Here is a 19,413-nt window from a genome sequence, read left to right as displayed (position 1 = left end):
CAGGTGGAGTTCACGGCTCCCTCCTCCTCCCTAGTAACTTGCTCACACCTCTACTCCAGACAAACAAGTTTCTCTCCTCCACGAGGCAGAAAGTTCATAGAAGGAAAAGACTGAGTCTACATAAGGAAAGGTATCAAAGCGTGTTTACAGAACAACTGCATAAAGTAATGTGTCTTCCATCTGTGAACACCATCAGTTACTCGGCTTTAAAGGACTCATGACTACTTCTGTTTGGCGAGCGGCCACAGAGGGTTCTTGGGTAGAGTAACGTGATATTTTTGGTACGATCGACTAAGAATTTAATTTTATTCCCATGTTACTAGTACTCATGTCAACACAACTGATGTGGTGACAATAGTGTAATCATTCAGAATAATGAACACTATGAATACACTGGTTCCTCTCAGCGAAAATGCCACTGCACTTAACTTGAGGCAAAAAAAATAGCAAGAGATGGAATCTAAGCACAAGTCGAGGGCTGAAATGAAGCAACAGGAAGCTTCATTAGGATCAACGGGGAGATCATGATGTCACTTTAACGTACTATTTCATCCAGAAAGGACAGTTTAAAGACAATAAATACCCAGATGATAGATAAGGAGTTAGAAAACTTCCTATTTGCTAAGTGCCCAATATATGAAAAGCATATTTTTTATAATGAAAGAAGGCAGGAAGCCTACCTAGGGTTGACTTTAAAGCCAAACGTGAAAGCATAAAAAGAGATCCAAATGTTCAAATGACAACCATTCCTTCCAGAACCATCAGCAATTCTGGCAACGGGAGATGTTTTTTCTCTACTCAGCTCCTTGAACAAAAGGGACAATATATAAATCCTTATTTGGACTGACATCAAAAGGCCCTTCAAATTTCTATGCCTCCCCTGACTCTACTTAATTGTAAAAATGAGACATTTCTGAAATTCACTCTCTCTAGTTTGAGAACACTTGCACAATTTTTCCAAGCCACTGAAAGATACATCCATCCAGTCCGGAATTTCAACAACTATGACAAATGTATCATCAAATGGAAAGAAGTCACAGGAAGTTTTGTTTTCACACTGGCCCCTACCTCTTCAGGGACTCCGTTAGTTTTCATTCTTGACGGACGGTTTAATCAGTGTACTATATGTTATAGACAAGATGACTCTAAATATCACAGTGACCTATTTTATGGGACTCAAGAATGAGAACTCGAAGACAGAAGTCAGAAAAATGTGTATGTGCAGAAAATCTACTACATGAGCATCATAATGCTGGTCTCCTATTCAGCTTTGATTATACAGAAGCACATCTACACCCAAGAGCCTAGAAGAAATTCAGTCCAGAGGACCATCTGTCCCGAAACTACCAGGAGGGCATGAGTGTGAAAATGCTCAGTCCCAGCCCTTATGGTCACGAAGCTGAAGATGCGGAGACATCCATGATTCAGCCCAATTATTACTTAGTGATCACAAATAGGGTTTGCTGCATGAAGCACACCCGATCATCCCAAGTAGGTGATGATTTAAGTGACTAAATACTTGGAAGTCGTCACTTTCTTTTCCAGACGTGTGGTGACAATGCAGTCTGTGCACTGAAACCAAGTCAGAAATCTTTAATTGACTTTTTAGCTCTGCTACGGGAGCACTTGCTGACCTTAGCCCTCACTCTCCCTCTGTCTTGCAGTTCCCATTTTTAACCTTTGCAACATGAGTTGTTTCCTTCTCACCTTTTTAAGATTTAACACAATGCAGTAATAATTATTATGGCAAACTCAATACTCCGTAAAAAAGAAAAATGATGATAATGATACGTAACCTTGTTGAGTACTCACTACGAGCCCATCGTTATTTTAAATTCTACCTCAATCATGTCATTCTCACAATGACCTCTGAGACAGGTTGTCACTTGGGTCAGGTTCCCAACAGCAAACAGGTGATAGACACAAATGCAATTCGAAGGTAGTTTAATAAAGAGACTGTGTGAAAAGGTGTGGGCAGGGTTTGGAGTAACTCCCGAGAGATGGCACAGTGAGCGAGTGAGTCTAAAGGACAGTGGTTACTAGCATGAAGCGTCGGCAGGAGGGCACAGTTACCAGAATTTAGAAAGTAGCCTGAGGGAGTTGGCTCCGTAACAGGAGCCATGGCCTACAGAAGCAAGAGATAACCTGGTAAGGAGGAAATCCAGGAAGTCAAACAAATCCAGAAGAGCTCAAACTCTCTTGCTACCTGTTGTTCATATCCTGATGATACCTCCCACTGGCCAGACCCAACCAGAAGCCAGAGAACAAAGGAGCCTGCTTATTTAGTTCAAACATCTCAGCACACAAAGCAGGTAGAGAAGGGAAGACAGTGAACCCGATCGTCCACTTACCCTGAATAAGTGATGTAATCAACAAAGTATCTGTTAGTAAGAGAAGAAATAATGTCAGGAGGTTCAGTAAGTACGTGACATCACACACAGTGTAAGAGAATGAGCCAAGCCTTGCTCTGAGCTGGAAGTTCAAGCTCATAACCGGTATGGGATTCTGCCTCCTACCCACCATCTTTATCCCACACCAAGTATAAGCATGCTGTCAGGTGTCTGGAGAGACAGAATGATTGTAAATAACTGCCACCCCCAAGAAGCTCGTAATGTGTGTGCTAGTTTTATCTCATCTGTCCATCTCATTATTGTGAAATCCCCAAATTCCTTTCTTGCAAGAAAAGTTCTGTAACAGCAGGTCTCTCACTTCTCACAATTCCATCACTCATTCCAACAGGGGCTGAGCAGTGAAACCTTCCATCACATGGCATTCTGCCCCCTCGTCTGATAGTATCCTGCCTCAGAAGAATGTTCTGAATATATATAACACAGGTGACATGACAATATCTTTTGAGGAGACAAGTCCTTAACCCCTATTGACTGCAACAGAGTAAGCCTTGGGTCTTATAATATTAATACATTTATTTTCAAGACATGTTGAAGGATTCTTGTATTCAGCCAACAGGTGCTGGTTATAGAGTACATACTTGAGACTGTGCTAGGTACTTGCCCGGATTGAGAAAACAATTCTTACCAAAAGCAACAACAGCTTTCTGCAGTAAGAAGCCAACAACTCTCCAGCGGGAAGTTACAAGTGTGTTAGTTACCAATAGAGGTCATGGGCGTACATCTGGGCGTGCACTCACGACCCTGCCTCCCCGGCAGCACCATCCTTTACTTCTCCCCACTTTGTTCAGAGCTTGGATATAGGCTAAAATCCTGTAATGAGGGCGCCTGGGTGGCTCAGTCGGTTAAGCGACTGCCTTCGGCTCAGGTCACGATCCTGGAGTCCCTGGATCGAGTCCCGCATCGGGCTCCCTGCTCGGCAGAGAGTCTGCCTCTCCCTCTGACCCTAACCCCTCTCATGTGCTCTCTTTCATTCTCTCTCTCTCAAATAAATAAATAAAATCTTTAAAAAAAATAAAAAAATAAAATCCTGTAATGAGCATCCTCACCCTGATGTCATTCCTGGAGACAATCAAGTATCCTACTAGTTTTCCATCTCTTAGGAAGGGACTCTAGCTTGAAATACCAGCTCCATAGATAAGGGGCTGTCTCAAACAGATCACACAGTAATTTGTTCCTGTGGGGTTTTTCTTTTCTCAGTTCTACTTTTGAGCTTGAGGAGGCCACTCTTTGCTGCCTGATCCTGACTGAAGTAGCACATAGAAATCTTTTGTCTTTTCAGGGACAAGGCAAGTGAGCTGGTCCAGCATCTCTCTTTCATGCTGTACAAGCACTAGCTTTGCATTTTTAAAAACTATTGTTCAGTGTGTCATGCAGCGATGTTTGCCAAAGGCAGGGAAAGGAGGAAAAAAAGAATAGCAGAGTGGATTTCCTACATGCGAGTTTTAATGATTCTGGAAAACCATCAACCTGTCTCGAATCTCTGTACTAATTTCACAGTTTCCCACAAATGGCAGGAATGCAAAACCATCAGTTGGCCTCCTGGTAATTATATTTTAAAGAGCAATCCTTTTTCTTGATAATTCCAACAAATGGAAAAATTCAGTTCATTAAAAACCCAAACACTTGATGATGTTTATTTCATCGAAGAGCTCACAGTAAAATCACCCTTTCAAAGATCTCCCAAATGTTTACTCAGGTGCGCATACCTGTGCTGTCTGTCGCTCTGAGTGTGCAGGATTTCTGCTACGTGACATTCATTTACATACATTATGCAACAGAAACTGAGAAGAAATCATCAAGTCCTTGCTGGGAGAAGCCCACATCCCTCTACTTACCAAATCAATCTGTAACTTACAAAGAGCTCTGCTATTTCTTAGCAACATGAGTAAACATTGTGCTATATCCAGCTCCCAAGATTTGTAACCATGTTAATCTGTGAGTACTCAATTTAATTAAAGATTAGACTTTTAAATTGTATTTTTAGTGCACAACAGTATTGCTAAATTATGATGATCAGCAGTTAAGTGTGCTTATGTCTGCAGAACTCGGGGAATGAAAATGAATCATTTATTTCCATCTTGATATGACTGCTCTTCTCCAAGGCGCTATTCTCCGAGTTCACGGGCCTTGGAGTTCATTGGAATTCGATGGTTAAAACACAGCTTGGAGACGTCATTTATGAAAATTCCTTTAAACCTTTCACCACTTTGACAGATCCAGTCCAAGTTCACCGAGCCAATTCAAAAGTAGCTCTCAGCCTTTTTATAGGTTTTCAATTACACCAACACAGCACAGCAGAGCCGTCATGTTGGGCGAAGTATATTTTGGTCACAGAGAGGCACGAGTTCCTTTCTAAGAGACTCAGATGAAAGCGGCATTCTCCAAACCGGAGCCAACAGATGTAAAGCTTTGTCTGTCTCAAACCACCCTTGACTTATTAAAGAAGGGATCTTCCAATTACTTAAATATGGCTGGTGTTCAGTTATCTACCATATGATGTCTATGATGTAGGTTATGATTTTTTTTTTAACTTTTTAGAATCTACTTCGCAAAAATACTGGCAAGCTACCTTGTCTCCAAACTGTTCCAAAGAGTTTAGCTGAGGAATTGGTCAAACATTTTCATTCATCCCCGCCCCACCCCCTCATGGCTTGTGACAGCAGGACTGATTTTTCCCTGTGTGCCCTCTGAGACACAAAAACCCCCAAGCAGGTCCATGAGCTTTCCAGCTTGAAACTGGTCATCAATGATGAAACGGAGGTTATGCCTGATTCCATTTTCTATTTCAAAGCACTCTTTAATTGGGCCTGAGGTTACCATACTCTTCTCTGGGACAAGAATCACTTCACAGATCAAACAGCAATATTTTCTGCCATTTTCAAACTTTGCATTTATCTGAATATGTGGTTAGTATGGGCTTTATGGGAGTGCCAATCTGTGAGACTTGGTTGTATGAATTATCTCAAGTGACATTTACTATTAGGGGTAAAGTGGACAAACAAGCACATGCACATTAGTGGGTCTGAAGCACTTGCAAAATTTCAAAAACTGTGTGTGCAAATGCTAATTTACTCAGGATATCAATCTCCCATTCTCCCCGGGGAGGCGTGATGACTCCAAAACCACTGGAAACAGGGAAAACTCTCATGACGATGACTCTTTTCAGCTCCCTGACACAGCAATTCCTTTCCTGTATATTGAATGTTCTGGGTATCAGCTGGCCTTTTTGGTGTTTGGTCTATCCTATATATTTGGGGGTTTTGTTGTTGCTGTTATCCTGTTAAATAAGACCATTAAGCTTTAACACACTGGGCTGTGTGTAAGCCGTCCTAGTACTCAATATTAAAAGAGATGAAGCCTGGAGCTCAAGCAGACTTGCAGGAGCTCAGAACAACTCCAGGCTGGGACATCCCTGTTCACTGTAGAGGCTTCCTGTCTGTTCAGTCTGACTCAAATGCAATTCTGTGGCACTGGACAGAGCCGGGCAGGGACAGGCAAAGGGAGGTCACGCGAGGCAAGCCCCCCACCCCATACACACACCAATCTCTGCAGTTCCTGGGGGTAACAAATAACCTTTCCTCGTCCGTTAATGAGTTCCCACTGTACGGAAGGCCAACTGTGGGCCTCCTACACACTGCATTCCTCACTGGGGGCAGAAGATGACAGATGCATTCCCTGAGCTCAAGAGCCCACGTTCGAGGGCACCGTCAGCCACGTCCCACAGGGGCAGCAGTAGAGGTTCAAGCTAACTGCTGAGGGAGCCAGAGACAGTAGTAGCCGAGTCTGCCCCTGGGATGCCCTGTGCCTCCTCAGAGCCCATGCCTGGAGTCCATTATGGGAGCCACAATCCACATGTGGCTCCTGAGCATCACAAGCGTGCCTAGCGTCTGAGTTAAAAATAAAATACATGCCAAATTTCAGAAAATAAGGAAAATAAGAATGAAAAGTATCTGGTTAATCACTTTTTATATTACATGTGGAAATGCTAATATTGGGGATATAGCAGGTTAAGTTAAATATATTATTAAAATTAATTCTACCTGTTTCCTCTTACTTTTCTTTATGTGCTTACTAGAGAACCTGAAATTACCTAAGTGGCTCACGTTCGTGGATCTATTATTTCTATCTGCCTGTTCTGGTCTAAGGAAGCAGAAGGCAACACTTGGGGAAAGAACCTGGGAGGGTGGCTCGGGGGCAGGTGGGGGCGCAGGTGGGTGAGCAGGGAGAAGGAACTGCATAGAAACAAGCCCCCAGGGGCCCCTCTCAGGGGCTGCAAAGACGGAGCAGAGGTTGGTATTGTGTTTGCTTCCTGAGCAGTGCACGCCTGCCAGATTCATGTGCAGCAGAGAGACCACACCATAAAGGCCAAAATGACAATCATCACATCACAGATAAATTAGAAGCAGCCTGTGGTTTACAGGGAGCCATGCTCTGCTGGGGACCAGGCCAACTAGCTAGCCCCGTGTCTCCACCCCATTTGGCCGGTCATCTGGTCACTCTGCCAGCTCATCTGCAAAGGGGTGGCTGAGAGGCCTGGGGCGCCTGGGGCCCCGTTACTCTGTCTACTAAAGTCTCTGGAAATCAGCACTCTTAACATCCCAGGGGAGGGAGGAAAGTGCTAGGGAAGGAGACACGTTTGTACCTAGAGTTGTAAAGCCGCAAAGAACGGAAACTGGAGTAGAATCAATCCTTTACACTTCCTTTTTCTTAAAACATTACACTTTATTTCTTTGTTCGCCCCCTTCCCGGCGAGATATAGACTACACGGAAATGCCATGAGCTCGGGAACCACATCTGTGTGCTCACTCCGGCTCTGAGAGGTGCCCGGCGTACAGCGAGCTCAAAATAACTGTCTGGGGAGGGGTTCCTACAGAGAATTTGCAGCCAGCTTTGCAGTGGAGGACCCGTGCAGTCAAGGTTTCCGGTGTGCTAACTGCACTCTGGAATGAGCAGGGGAGCTCACCTAGGCAGGGTCCGGCAGCAGGGCTGTATGTCTCAGATGTGGGTGTGAGCTGTTGTCGCAGGGGGAGGAGGAGAGGAGCTGAGACCTGCCCAGCCCTTTCAGCTCCTGCACGGGAGACATTCCCAGCAGCTCCTGCCGCAGAAGCAGCCGTGTGACCCACTTCCAACAAGGACGCTGAAGGGTGAGGGGGGGGGTCAGGGCTAACAAAGGCTCAGAATTTCCGGGGCACCAATCTCATGCCCAGTGCGCTAAGAGGATCGAGCGTGGAGGCCGAGCGAAGTAGCAGCGATGCAGGTGTTGGTTCTGCATTCGATCCCACTCTTGCCCCTTGCTAGCTGGGAGACGGGGTTCCTCCCCTAACTTCACTCCCCACCCCCTCCAACAGGGCTCAGAATCCGTGTCTTAGAGGGGTGCTTGGGGCTCTATACTTCTCCAAAAGGACTGGCACGGGGTAAACAGTGGATAAACCTGCAGGTGACTGGCAGGATGTGGTCAATATACGACAATGGCTATTACCTGTCTTCCGGATTACAGCTTTGAAACAAGGCTTCTGACCTGGAGTCTATGGAGCCCCCGCAAATCCACAAACGGGCTTCCACGGATCCTGTAAGCCCGTGAGCTCAGTGGTATGGGGGCACATCTGTTTTCTCTGAGGACAGTCTCCATAGCTTTCATCAGAACCTCACCAGGCTCGAGGCACCTGGGTGGCTCAGTCGGTTAAACATCTGCCTTCAGCTCAGGTCATGATCTCAGGGTCCTGGGATCGATGAGTCCCACATTGGGCTCCTTGCTCAGTGGGGAGTCTGCTTCTCCCTCTCCCTTTGCTGCTCCCCCTGCTTGTGCTCTCTTGCTCTCTGTCAAATAAATAAAATCTTGAAAAAAAAAAAAGAAAACTCTCAACAGGCTCTCAGACTGAAAACTGGTAAAAACCATTGAGCTGCTGTGGCTTCCAAAATGTTTGGCTCATTGTACCGATCTAGGGACTCAGTTTCTGAGTGATCCTCAGAACTAAGACTTCCCTCTGGCTATTCAGGATGCCTGCATTCTGTACACAGCCGTACAACCTCCATAGGAGCCCTTTATTATCTGGCAACAGCAGAACCATAGGAATATGACAAAATTTCTAAGGGAGACATTCGTCTTCGTTTCAACTATGGTACCGGAGTCCTTGCTGCTTTAGATACATCTTTCTCCATAATCTTTTTGACATATTCAAAGCCAAGGGAGGTAGGTGGCACGTTTTATTCTTAGGAGGTGGTCACTTCACATTAGAGCAATAACAACAAAAATCGTAATGGGTGAATTGGAAGAGCCCAATCAAAGCTTGATTCTACTCAACAACCTAGAGGGCTGAACAATCTCCGGGAAGAAGGACCTGAGTGGCAAGCAAGCCCCTCCAACTCTGTAAATCTTAGTTTCCTCATAGGCAGAAAAAGGATGGATAATGGTAATATCTCCTTCCTAGGGCCGCTGTGAGAATTAATAAGAAAATAATTGTGAGTCATCTGTTAAGCACCCAACGCAGAGTAAAGTGCCTCATAAATATTAACTATTAAATAACCTCTTTTATGGCAGGGGGAAAAAAAAAAGGTATTCCTCATCTGGTCTCTGAGCCACACAGTCTAGCTTCGAGACTGACTTTGGGCGGCTGATGGCTGATATTTTTCAGCTCCTTCCTTGAAGTAGCTGTTAGCGACCAAGCAGGCAAGGAGCATACCAAGGAGCTGGGAAAACAGCTGAAAAGTGTCTGAGCAGCAATTTCAAAGAGTACCTGCTTTCAGAGCCAACACTGTGAGATGCAAATTTAAGAAATCGAGTTAAAGGAAATAGAGTAAACCTTGAAAGTCACCAAGATGAATGACTCAGCACAGAGTTTTCATTCATTCTTCTACAGTAGAGCTTCTTGTGAGGAGCCCCGCACTAGGCACAGGGACGCACAAAGACAAAGCCCCAGGCAGCTGTCACTGTCAGTACCCCGGGGAGAGAGTCACATCCCCAGCATGTGAAACAAGGTTTCAAAGTAAACTATGATGCAGGGCAGGACCTGGCGTTCAGCAAAGGCTTCTTGCAAGAGCAACACTTGGGTTGAGTGTGGAAGGAGGAGTGGATGTTCAAGGGCTAGTAAGGCACGGCCCTCATCACGGGGAACCCCGGGAACCACGGAATTCAAGATCAGGAGCTTGGCCTTCCCCCCGCCCCCCAGGGTTATGAGGTTTTGAATGGCTCTTAGGCAGTTACCTGATTCGATTTAATCTATTTGTTCTTTAGAGACAAATGGTGGGGAGGACAGAGTTGAAGCGGAGAGACTGGATGTGGCATTTTCAGAGGGGACTTGTGCAGGGTGAAACAGGGAGTCTCTAACTCTAAACTAATGTGGGGAAAGAGTAAGATGGAGACAGAGCAGGCAGTCCTGGTGACTGACCAGGTGGAGGTCACATCGGGATCATTCCCAGGTTCACGGCTTGGGGGCAGAGTGGATGATGCATCCACGAGGAAAAACAGATGCAAGAGCAGACACCGGCCCCTTTGCTTGCACGGTATCCACTTTCTCTTCTTTTCCATATTTTCTTTTTAAGAAACAACCCCTTCCTGCTTTCAGGCCATTGGGTTTAGGAGAGTTTTGCTGACCACCCTCCCACGCAGCTCCTGCATTCACACATCTCCCGCCTCCGCACACGGACTGCTACTCCTGTTCCCCAAGGCTCCAGGCCTGGGCACGTCGTCAAAGACAAGCCAACACGTGTTCCAAACCCCTGGCCCCAGCACCTGGTTCAGGCATGGGCATGTGCCCACTAATTCGAGTTAATCCCAAATTATTCTCTTTTCCTGCAGGGGTTAAGCTTGAAGCTGCTGATGACCATCCTACCACCAGGAAGAAGAGGGGGAAATCAGAACTGGATTCTTCCTGAACTTCTCCCATACAGGAGCCAACACATGCCCCTTCCCGCCTGACCAAGTGTATGCTAGGTTTCTGTGACTTGTGGCCAAGAGCTGCTGATAAAGATAAGAAGTAAAGAAAACTGTGTCTCCACAAAGAGTCTACGTCTGTGAGTGGTGGATTATAAAAACCTCCATTACTGAGACAATAGTACCTTGAAACATTTGAATCTAAAAAATACATTTTAGGGGGCGCCTGGGTGGCTCAGTTGGTTAAGCGACTGCCTTCGGCTCAGGTCATGATCCTGGAGTCCCTGGATCGAGTCCCGCATCGGGCTCCCTGCTCGGCAGGGAGTCTGCTTCTCCCTCTGACCCTCCCCCCTCTCATGTGCTCTCTCTCATTCTCTCTCTCACAAATAAATAAAGAAAATCTTTTAAAAAAATACATTTTAGGGATTTTATAGCAAATTCTACTGTGACTAATAAAAAGTCAAACGAGACTGCTTTAGAAAATGTTACTGTACCAGATCATGGCACATTCACTCATTAAGTTAACATTTATTGAGTATCTTCAGGGTTCTTAGGCTTGTACAAAAGAAACTATAAAAGCGTGTGCTTGGATTTGAGTGGGGCCATCCAAGGCCCTTCCATAACGAGCAGCTGTGCGTGCTCTTCAGCCTAATTGTGCGATGCTAGAATGGCCAGGTGGTTCCGTCTGGCCCACAGCTGCACCTGATGGTGAGGACACCACCTGAATTTCAGACTGGCCATCAATAACCCAAGGCTGGTGAAGCAGCACCTCAACTGAGCCCTCAGGCGAAAAAGCGTTGAACGTGTTTTGAATTCCTCTCCCCTCTAATAGGACAACCACCGACATTTATGGAGGAGCCTGGAGGATGCATGATGTTGGGCCTTCTTTCTTTACTCTCCTTCCATGAAAAGACCCCTACACTAACATGGGCTTAACTCTTATTAATGCACCCACAGAGCTCTATGTAAGTATGCCTGAACTGTCAGCTCCTATCCTGTGGGCTTCTCAGGGGCTAGGTCCAAACAAATCTGCGAGGGTTCATTTCTGGTGGGCAGGTGTTGATTTTGCCACCCTGTGTCCACTCCCGCTTCTGAGAGCAGTACGCCCCTGTCCTCTGAGGAAGCACCTACTGACTCCCCATTGTGCACCATCTTAGTGGGGTGGTCAACCCATGGGCCCAGCTAAGCAGTGTGCATGCCATTCAAACTAGGCCAAAGGTTTTCTCTCTTTTTTAAGATTTTATTTATTTATTTATTTATTTATTTATTTATTTGAGAGAAACAAAGAGCAAGAGAAAGGGCAGGGAGAGGGGAACAAGAAGACTCCATGCTAGCACGGAGCCCGACCTGGGACCCCGGGCTCCATCTCACGACTCTGAGATCATGGTCTGAGCCGAAACCCAGAGTCAGATGCCCAACCGAGAACCACCCAGGTACCCCCAAAGGTTTTCTCTTTGCGGGTATGCTAAGTCCAAGGGCAGACCTCCAGCTTGCAGAAAAAGAACGTGAGTTCTTACTCCCCCAGCCCCCCAGTAGTTCCGTTTCCATCCTGAAAGTGGTTCTTCTGACTTCCTTTGACCCTTAGGATATCCTCCAGGTTGCCTTCTGGTTTCTGTTGCTTTACTCTAGAGACACTCAAGTCTACACAATTCACTGCAACTTAAGCACTAAGCAATAGCTAACGTTCATAGCATACTCAGCAGTTTATAAAGTACGTTCACATTCAATTTATCTCTTTCAATCAACCTTTCTGGAACTGAATTTTTCTCCTCCCCCCATATAAATCACTTATTGATTTCTCTATTTTTCACGACAGCACAATCGTTCATTCAGCCACTTAAGCTTTTTTAAAATTTCAGAATGATTTTGCTGGAGGCTTTCAATAGTGTCCTATCATCATCAGTCACCTAATCCTAAAATATGGGACCCCCCAGAGTGATCCCTTCCTTTTCCTTGTCTCTGCCTCCACCTTTGCCAGAGCCTTCCTCACCTCCCAACAATGGTTTGCTGACTCTGCCATCAGCCTACTGTCACCAAACCATCCTGATTCCACTGGCAGAAAGCTGTGACTCAACTTTTACTATCACTGCATTATTCCTCACCTACCCAAGGTTTATAGAACAAAGACTACAGGACAATGATGGCATTCCCTAACCTAAATCCTGGGCTGCCCACTGATCTCTCCTGACTCAGAGTAGACTCTTCCTTAGTAGAAAACATACACCAGAACAAGTATTCAAACATGTAGTAAATTGAAACAAACAAACAAAAAGACTACAATTTTGGGGGGGCTTCCTCTCCTTATAAGTGGAGTCTTTCTACACCCCTTGAATGCAGGGTGACCGTGTGATTTGCTCTGAACAATGGGAGAGTAACAAATAGGATATACTTGCTTTTTTGCTGCTCTTGGTACAGTGCTTGTCATGTAAAGAAGCCCAGTCTCATCTGCTCAAGAATGGGAGGTACATGTCCTGGTCACCTGTTAACCTGGCTAACAGCACGGTAACTGCCAGATGTAACTGAAGCCATCCCAGATCATCCTGCCACCAGCTCACCAGCCAGCGGACTGAAGATGCCCGAGGGAACTCCTGTCAAGAAAAGCAGAAGAACCACCCAGCTGAACTAAGCCCAAATCACTGACCATAGAATCATGAGCTTTCGTAGTTGCTTTAAGCAACTGCATTTTGGGGTGACTGGTTATGCAGCGACACTGTAACGGATAAAACATCTGAGCCGGTTTGGTCATTTTCTCCTCAGAACTCCTTTCCAATTACTATTCAGCATCTTGGGTGCTGGATCATAAAGTATCTTTCATGTGTCCTATTGCCAAGAGCCTTGTGAAGAGATTGTGTATTTTATATTTTTATATGCCACAAATGCACAAAGTGAATACACTATAACTATTTAGGGATCAATTAGTGTTTGTCCAGGGCCTAGCCATCAGTCTTACCAATTCATAGTCATCATTTCAACACATAACTTGATCATTAACTTTTAAAGCTTAAAAGAGAGCAAAGATGCAAACCATAAAAAAATGAAATCTAGTTATTTCATCCATGTGCAGTGCAAAATCATTCAAAGTATATATCATAAAAATTACCGATTTATTGATTCATTTTCAGTAAATTACTCCTTGTAACGAGATATGCCTATCAATCAAAGGTGCACAAGGAAACAAATATATGAGGGTAAAAGTTTCACAGAAGCAATTGTTTGATTTTCACCAGGATATTATTGTTCTCCCAAGACACATATTTCTCCTATGTGGTTTGCAACTGTAACCTGACTGACTGCCAAAAACAAGGCTTCTATTCTAAGAGTGTCACTGATTCTCTTGTTGCTTTTCAATTAGATTTTGCATTTAAAAGAGAATTCCCCTTGTGTTTCTTATAATGGTGCACCTGCTCCTTGGGAGATTTCCTCTTCTGACAAGCAATGCCTTAAATCTGGCAAGAAAAACAGCTCCAGGCTTTCTCTGATAATATCAAAGATCATTTGTTTGTATTAGATGTTTGTGTGGGTTTCCCTCCTCTTAAGAACAGTAAAGTACTACTACCATTCCTTCCAAAATAAGAGCGCACACAAAGTTTCTTGGCCTCTGTTCCACATTTCCACCGACACCTGAACCAACTATCTGGAATGAGCAAAGCTGCGACATAGTTTATAGAGAGATTCATCTGGCTAGTCATGTCCTTTTGGACATCAACACATGGTAAATGTCAAATCAATAAATGCAGCATCATTTCACATCTACTATCTCGTAACCTTTCCTTGTGAAACGCTTCCAATGGAGAAAATGAAGTTTACATTCAAAGTTATATCCCTTATTTTGTTCTATTTGATTTCCGAGATGTCCAAAAGATCCTTAAGAGAAGCACCATCTTCTTTCTGATTCTAGACTTGGGAACTCCTACATATTTGGTTATGAGTAATCGTTAGTGAAAACTGCCTTCCGGAGAGACTTCCGTGATTGACAGCAAAATGTCACACCTTCTTCAAATAGTTTTAAGAACCCCTTAAAGCTATCTCCCTTCCACTCGAACCACACTGAGCCTAAATTAACATTGAGCTGCATCGGGAATAGCCAATAGATGTTTTCTCCCAGATGTCAACACATTAGCATACTGCTTCCCTAGACCTTGCTCTCTCTGCCTTTTAAAATTTCAATATGTACAAATGAAGTACAGATTTCAGCCCATTCCCAATTGGGATGTCTGCTCCGTAATAAGAGAAATAGGTTTTTTGCCTTCCTGCAGATTCAGCGAAGAAAGTGGTGCTTGAAAATTACGTGTTTAGAGTGACACCTTGGAGAACTGACATACTCTGCACACATGTAATCCTCATAAACCTCCCCAGACAGCCCTTATTTCATTTTGCAAACTGCACCCTGGCCGGGCTCCACAGCACGTGGTGTGTGGCGAGACGGTCCTGCCCCGGCTCGCCTTCCTCTGGGCTCTTCCCTGCCTCCAGGCTCTTTGATGGGCACTTGTCAGTAATAGTCAAGAGGAGCCAGGAGGCCCAGGCACCAGCCAGGGTCAAACGGACACCGACAGTACTGCTTCCTCGATGAACTTTCCCAAGGAAAGCAACATTCCCACAGGAAAAAACAACACACGTCCCCCCCCCCCCGCCCCCCGCCCCCCCACCACCCCCATCCTCTCCTAGTGGTCCATTGAAAATGAGCAACAATGCTGTTGCCTTTTTGTTTCCTAAAGACTTTCTTCGCTGCAAGCAGTAGCGTGTTCCTCAAAGAATGCTAGTATTTCCTGTGGAAACTGTATGGCTGCCAGGAATGGCTCATAATTTTCCCTTCTTTTCTTTTCGTAAAAATGGAATAAACAAAACGTGGCATTTAACAATAGCCAAGATAACCAGTTCACCTCACTTACCACCTGCAGATGAAAGTCACCACCACGAGGGAAGGCCAGCAGAGGCACATTCCCGGCTCAGATCGACGCGGACCAGCCTGGGAAGCAGGACAGCGCCCGGGGCAGCTCTGAGCCCCGCGGCTGGACGGGGCAGCCAGGGAGCCCCGGGACGCGCGTGGGGCTCCCCGGGGCGGCAGCAACCCCGGGCGTCCCTCTTTCGCGTTGGTTATTGTTATTTGGAACTGTCGCTGTTACTATTACTTGGCCCCCCATTATCTGGGCTCTCAGGAGCTGGGGCACTGCCCATCCCTGCCTCCGAGACGATGCGAGGGGGCAGCACGGATCATAACCCCACCAAACGGGCAAAGGAGAAGAACAATCCTTTGGCAACCGAGGCGGGGGCTGTCTCCCCCCTTCCCCAGGGCAAAGCTGCCGCTCGGCAGCCGCCGCCGCCGCCGCCGTTACTATAGAGACCTTCCCCCAAACCCTGTCTGCAGAGGCACCGCCGCTGCCCGGGCCGCCGGGGCTCGCGGCACAAAGGGGGCCCCGGGGGCTGCGGGGAGCAGGGGCGACACCCGCCGGGGTCGCCCGGTGCAAACTTGGACAGGCTCAGCCGCCCGCGCCGCCGCCGCCCGCCTCCCCGCCGCGCCCGCCGGGGACCTGGACTCACCCGGGGCGCCCGGGGCGCCGGCGACTCGGGAGCGCGGCACCGACTGACGGACGCACGGTAGGCGGCGGCGGGCGGCGGGCGGCAGAGGCGCTGCCGCGGCCCCGCTACGTCACAATGCGGCCGGGCCGCCGGCGCCGCTCCCCCGGCCCCCCAACGGGCGCGCGCGGGGCGGGGGCAGCCCCGGGGCGGCCGGGCGCGGAGCCGGCGCGGGGCCGGGGGCTGGGGGACGCGGGGCGCGGCGCGGGCGCACCGCCGGGGCCGCGGGAGCCGCCGCGCGCCCCGCGCCCGCCCCCGGAGCCGCGAGTCCCGCTCCGCCTGGCTGACGGCGACCCTCCCCGGGCGGCCCACGCCGCTCCCGCGCCGCCTCCCCGCGCGCCGGCTCCGGTCCGCGAACCTGCGGTTCCCTCTCCACCTCTCGCTCCTTCCCCTCTGCCGCCGTTGCTTCTCCGCGGCTGGGCTTCTCCTCTCCTCCGCTCCTACTTTTTGCCCCCGCTTCCCTCTTTCTCCCCCGCCCCCTGCTTCCCCCCGCCCCGGCTCGGCGGCCTCTCCCCCTGGAAATGAAATCCCCGCTCACCGGGGTGCACGCGTCAGCCGCTGCCACCTCATTGGTGCCCAAACCAGTCCGGCGGTCCAGCCTGAACCAGGAGAAGGGACTCGGGGCGGGGAAACGGAAGGTGGGCACAGTCCTGGGACGCTGCCGAGCTTGAGAAGCCTTTGGCCGAGGATGCGGCGCTGGCGCGGCGTCCTCGCCCCCACTCCTCCCGCCCGCTCGCGAGGCTCGCCCCCTCCAGGACTTCGCCAAGGGGTGGATGGCAAGGGAGCTTGGCTCGGACTGTCCTTTGCTCCGGCGTGGGTGCTGGGTGGAGACTTCGGTCTGAAATAATGGCTTTTTAATTCGACAACGTTTACTGTTCCACGGGCCCTGCAGTAATATTAACTTCACTTTTACCGTCTTTTTCTTAATGGGAGGCGGGGGTGGGGGTGGGGGGGGGAGCTGGATGAGGCGTGTGAGCAAGCCGGCAGTGGTGACTGCCTCTTTCCTTCCTTATTTCCGAAACGAAATCAGGGAGAGTGGAAGCATTTATGGTAACATTGGCTCAGGACCATCTGTCTTTTGCCCTTTGGAAAGCTTTAAATGGTTTTTAAGAAATCTCTTTCCCAGGAGAGATGACTCGGAGAAGTTCACTCAGCAGAGCTATTGAGGGCCACTCTTTTGCTCCAGGGTGTGGCTGCTTGCCTGATGTTGCCCCAGAGAAAAGTGCGAGGAAGCAAGTTCTCTCTCGTCCATCCATCCTCTTTGTTCCCTTGCCAGTTCCAAGGGAGCGAGAGTGGCGCCACGATCCTGGGAAACTCAGCGCTTATCTGCGTTAATGGCACTGGGGATATGTAGCATGTGTGAGCCTGTCATTGAAAATACATCATCGATAATATATTTACTACACAGAATAAAGATAATGTGCCATATATTAATAGCATATAATGTATTGTTGCATATGTTAATAATAATATATATGTAATACATAGCAACCAGAAACGATCTGGTTGTTTAAAAACTGGAGTTCTCTGGGCGACTGGTGTAATACTGTACACAGTGCCTACAGAATCCTTGGGCCTCTGTTGGCAGGAAAGCGGCAAACTGTAGGATTAGGAGGACATGGCCGGCAATCCTGTCTGGACCTGTTTGGACACGTACAATAATTACTGAAATGAGGACTACCTTGAAGGCCTGCAGAAGACATTTCACATGCTTTTCATTTGATTTCCTATTGAGAAACAAAATTTCTCTCTCTCCGCTTTTTGACATCAACAGCCAAGATTGTGTCCTGCAGTGTTGTAATTTGTTTATTGTAATTGATCATGTATAAGACATCAAGTACATGCGTGGAAAGTGGCTTCACAATTTTAAAAACACACATTATCCCTCAGTAGAAAAATATAAAATCAGATGACATCATATGGCACTAAAAATACTTGAAAATATTGGGCTTAATTCATTCACATCTGGTTAAAATAAAAATACTGTTTTTTGTGTTTTCCTTTTTTTTTTTTTTTTTGCCTAGTATAAACTCTGAGAAAAGCACATCTTGCTTCCATCCAGTAGATATGGATGGAAATTGGTGTCATCCTTGACGTGGTCTATAGAGAGCCTAGTTCCACTGCCATCTTGTTAAGTATTTTGACATTTTTAAAATCAGATTTTGATGTAGCAAAGGAGTAATTTGTTGGAGAATAATAAATGGGCGGGCGCCTGGGTGGCTCAGTTGGTTAAGCGACTGCCTTCGGCTCAGGTCATGATCCTCGAGTCCCTGGATCGAGTCCCGCATCGGGCTCCCTGCTCGGCAGGGAGTCTGCTTCTCCCTCTGACCCTCCCCCCTCTCATGTGCTTGCTCTCTCTCATTCTCTCTCTCTCAAATAAATAAATAAAATCTTAAAAAAATAAATAAATAAATGGGCATCTTTTCCCCCACTACCCTGAACGTCTACTAGCTCTAACAGTGAGCCAGGTGTTAACTCGCTTTAAATGGTTCGAGAAGGGAACTGACTATGTCGCATGTACAGAAAATGGGTTGTCCCAGAAAAAAAAAAATTCTCTCTTGCTGTGTAGCCAAAGGAATAGCATGCCATAGTGTAAAAGAGCAATCTCTGAGATGTTGTTTCAGATAGTTTCCCCTGTTTTTTTATAGTTCTTTTCCCATGGTTTATTCTCTTTTCTAACATGTTTTTGATTACATGTTTACCATTGTTTCTGTGTGATTATTTTTACACTGTGATTTAAACCTGTGCATATATATACTTTCCTACATAGTCTATGAGTTTGCTTTTGCTTGGATCCTTTGTTGGTTTCCTTCTCCTGTGCAGTCTGTTTGTTGAATTCTAAACCCTAAATTGATATACCAAAGTGTGGAGGGAGTGAAGTAATTGGGTTGGAACAGACCTGCTAGATTTTAGATTGGATGGCAAGAAATCCAGCTTCTTCAACATCATGTTGACTTTTTATCAAGTTCATAAACTACTCTGCCTAGTCTTTTAGCTGCTTATTACCAATTACCAACCAGTCTCTGATACTCAGTTTTCCAATCAAGCAGCTGCCTCGGTAGGCTAGTTAGTACCAATGGAATGGCTTGGCGACCACAGCCACTGGACCATTTACTCCTTTTAAGAGTACTCCCCACCCATGCCTACCACTGCACAGGATGTGCACTTTTAAGAGCAGTTAGCGTATTTCTGCTTTGTGTCCATTTCTTTAAAAAAAAAAATTATTTATTTGAGAGAGAGAGCAGTGTGTGCTCACGGGGAGGGGCAGAGGGAGGCAAGCGGACTACCCCCTGAGTGGGAAGCCCCCATAGGGCTCCATCCCAGGAGCCCGTGATCAGGACCTAAGCCAAAATCAAGAGTTAGACGCTTAACCATCTGGGCCAACCAGGCGCCCATCGTGTCCATTTCTCATCCCCTACTATTCAACTGTCAGTTCCCATCAAGATGCCAGGGAGTTCGTATTACTCATATTTGGATCTTCAACACTGAGCACATTTTTATACTCAAGAGTTAGCTACTGAAAATAATTAGTACAAAAGTGCATTTCACTGTATATCA

General features: G+C 46.9%; 1 protein-coding gene across 12 annotated transcripts in view; it reads right to left on the bottom strand.

The window, feature by feature from the left end:
• Positions 1–16,743, bottom strand: part of SNCAIP (synuclein alpha interacting protein) — a 182,151-nt gene extending 165,408 nt beyond the window's left edge. For 8 of the 12 annotated variants that reach the window (XR_010412963.1, XM_064595822.1, XM_064595820.1 and 5 more), the window contains exon 1: positions 16,214–16,305. The gene's annotated coding sequence lies outside the window, so the exon portion shown is untranslated. Of the gene's footprint in view, positions 1–12,674; positions 14,877–15,170; positions 15,788–15,819; positions 15,977–16,213; positions 16,306–16,393 lie in introns of those variants that run through there. The other 4 variants (XM_064595815.1, XM_064595814.1, XM_064595817.1 and 1 more) reach the window with 4 other exon arrangements.
• Between the last annotated feature and the right edge of the window lie 2,670 nt (positions 16,744–19,413).

The sequence above is a fragment of the Mirounga angustirostris genome, unplaced genomic scaffold, assembly GCF_029215605.1.
Source record: "Mirounga angustirostris isolate CCGP_5_RB_7025 unplaced genomic scaffold, mMirAng1.0.hap1 SCAF_7, whole genome shotgun sequence".
Classification (NCBI taxonomy): Eukaryota; Metazoa; Chordata; class Mammalia; order Carnivora; family Phocidae; genus Mirounga; species Mirounga angustirostris.
The sequence above is the reverse complement of the archived record's forward strand: the minus strand, read 5'-3'. Positions and strand labels throughout refer to the sequence as shown.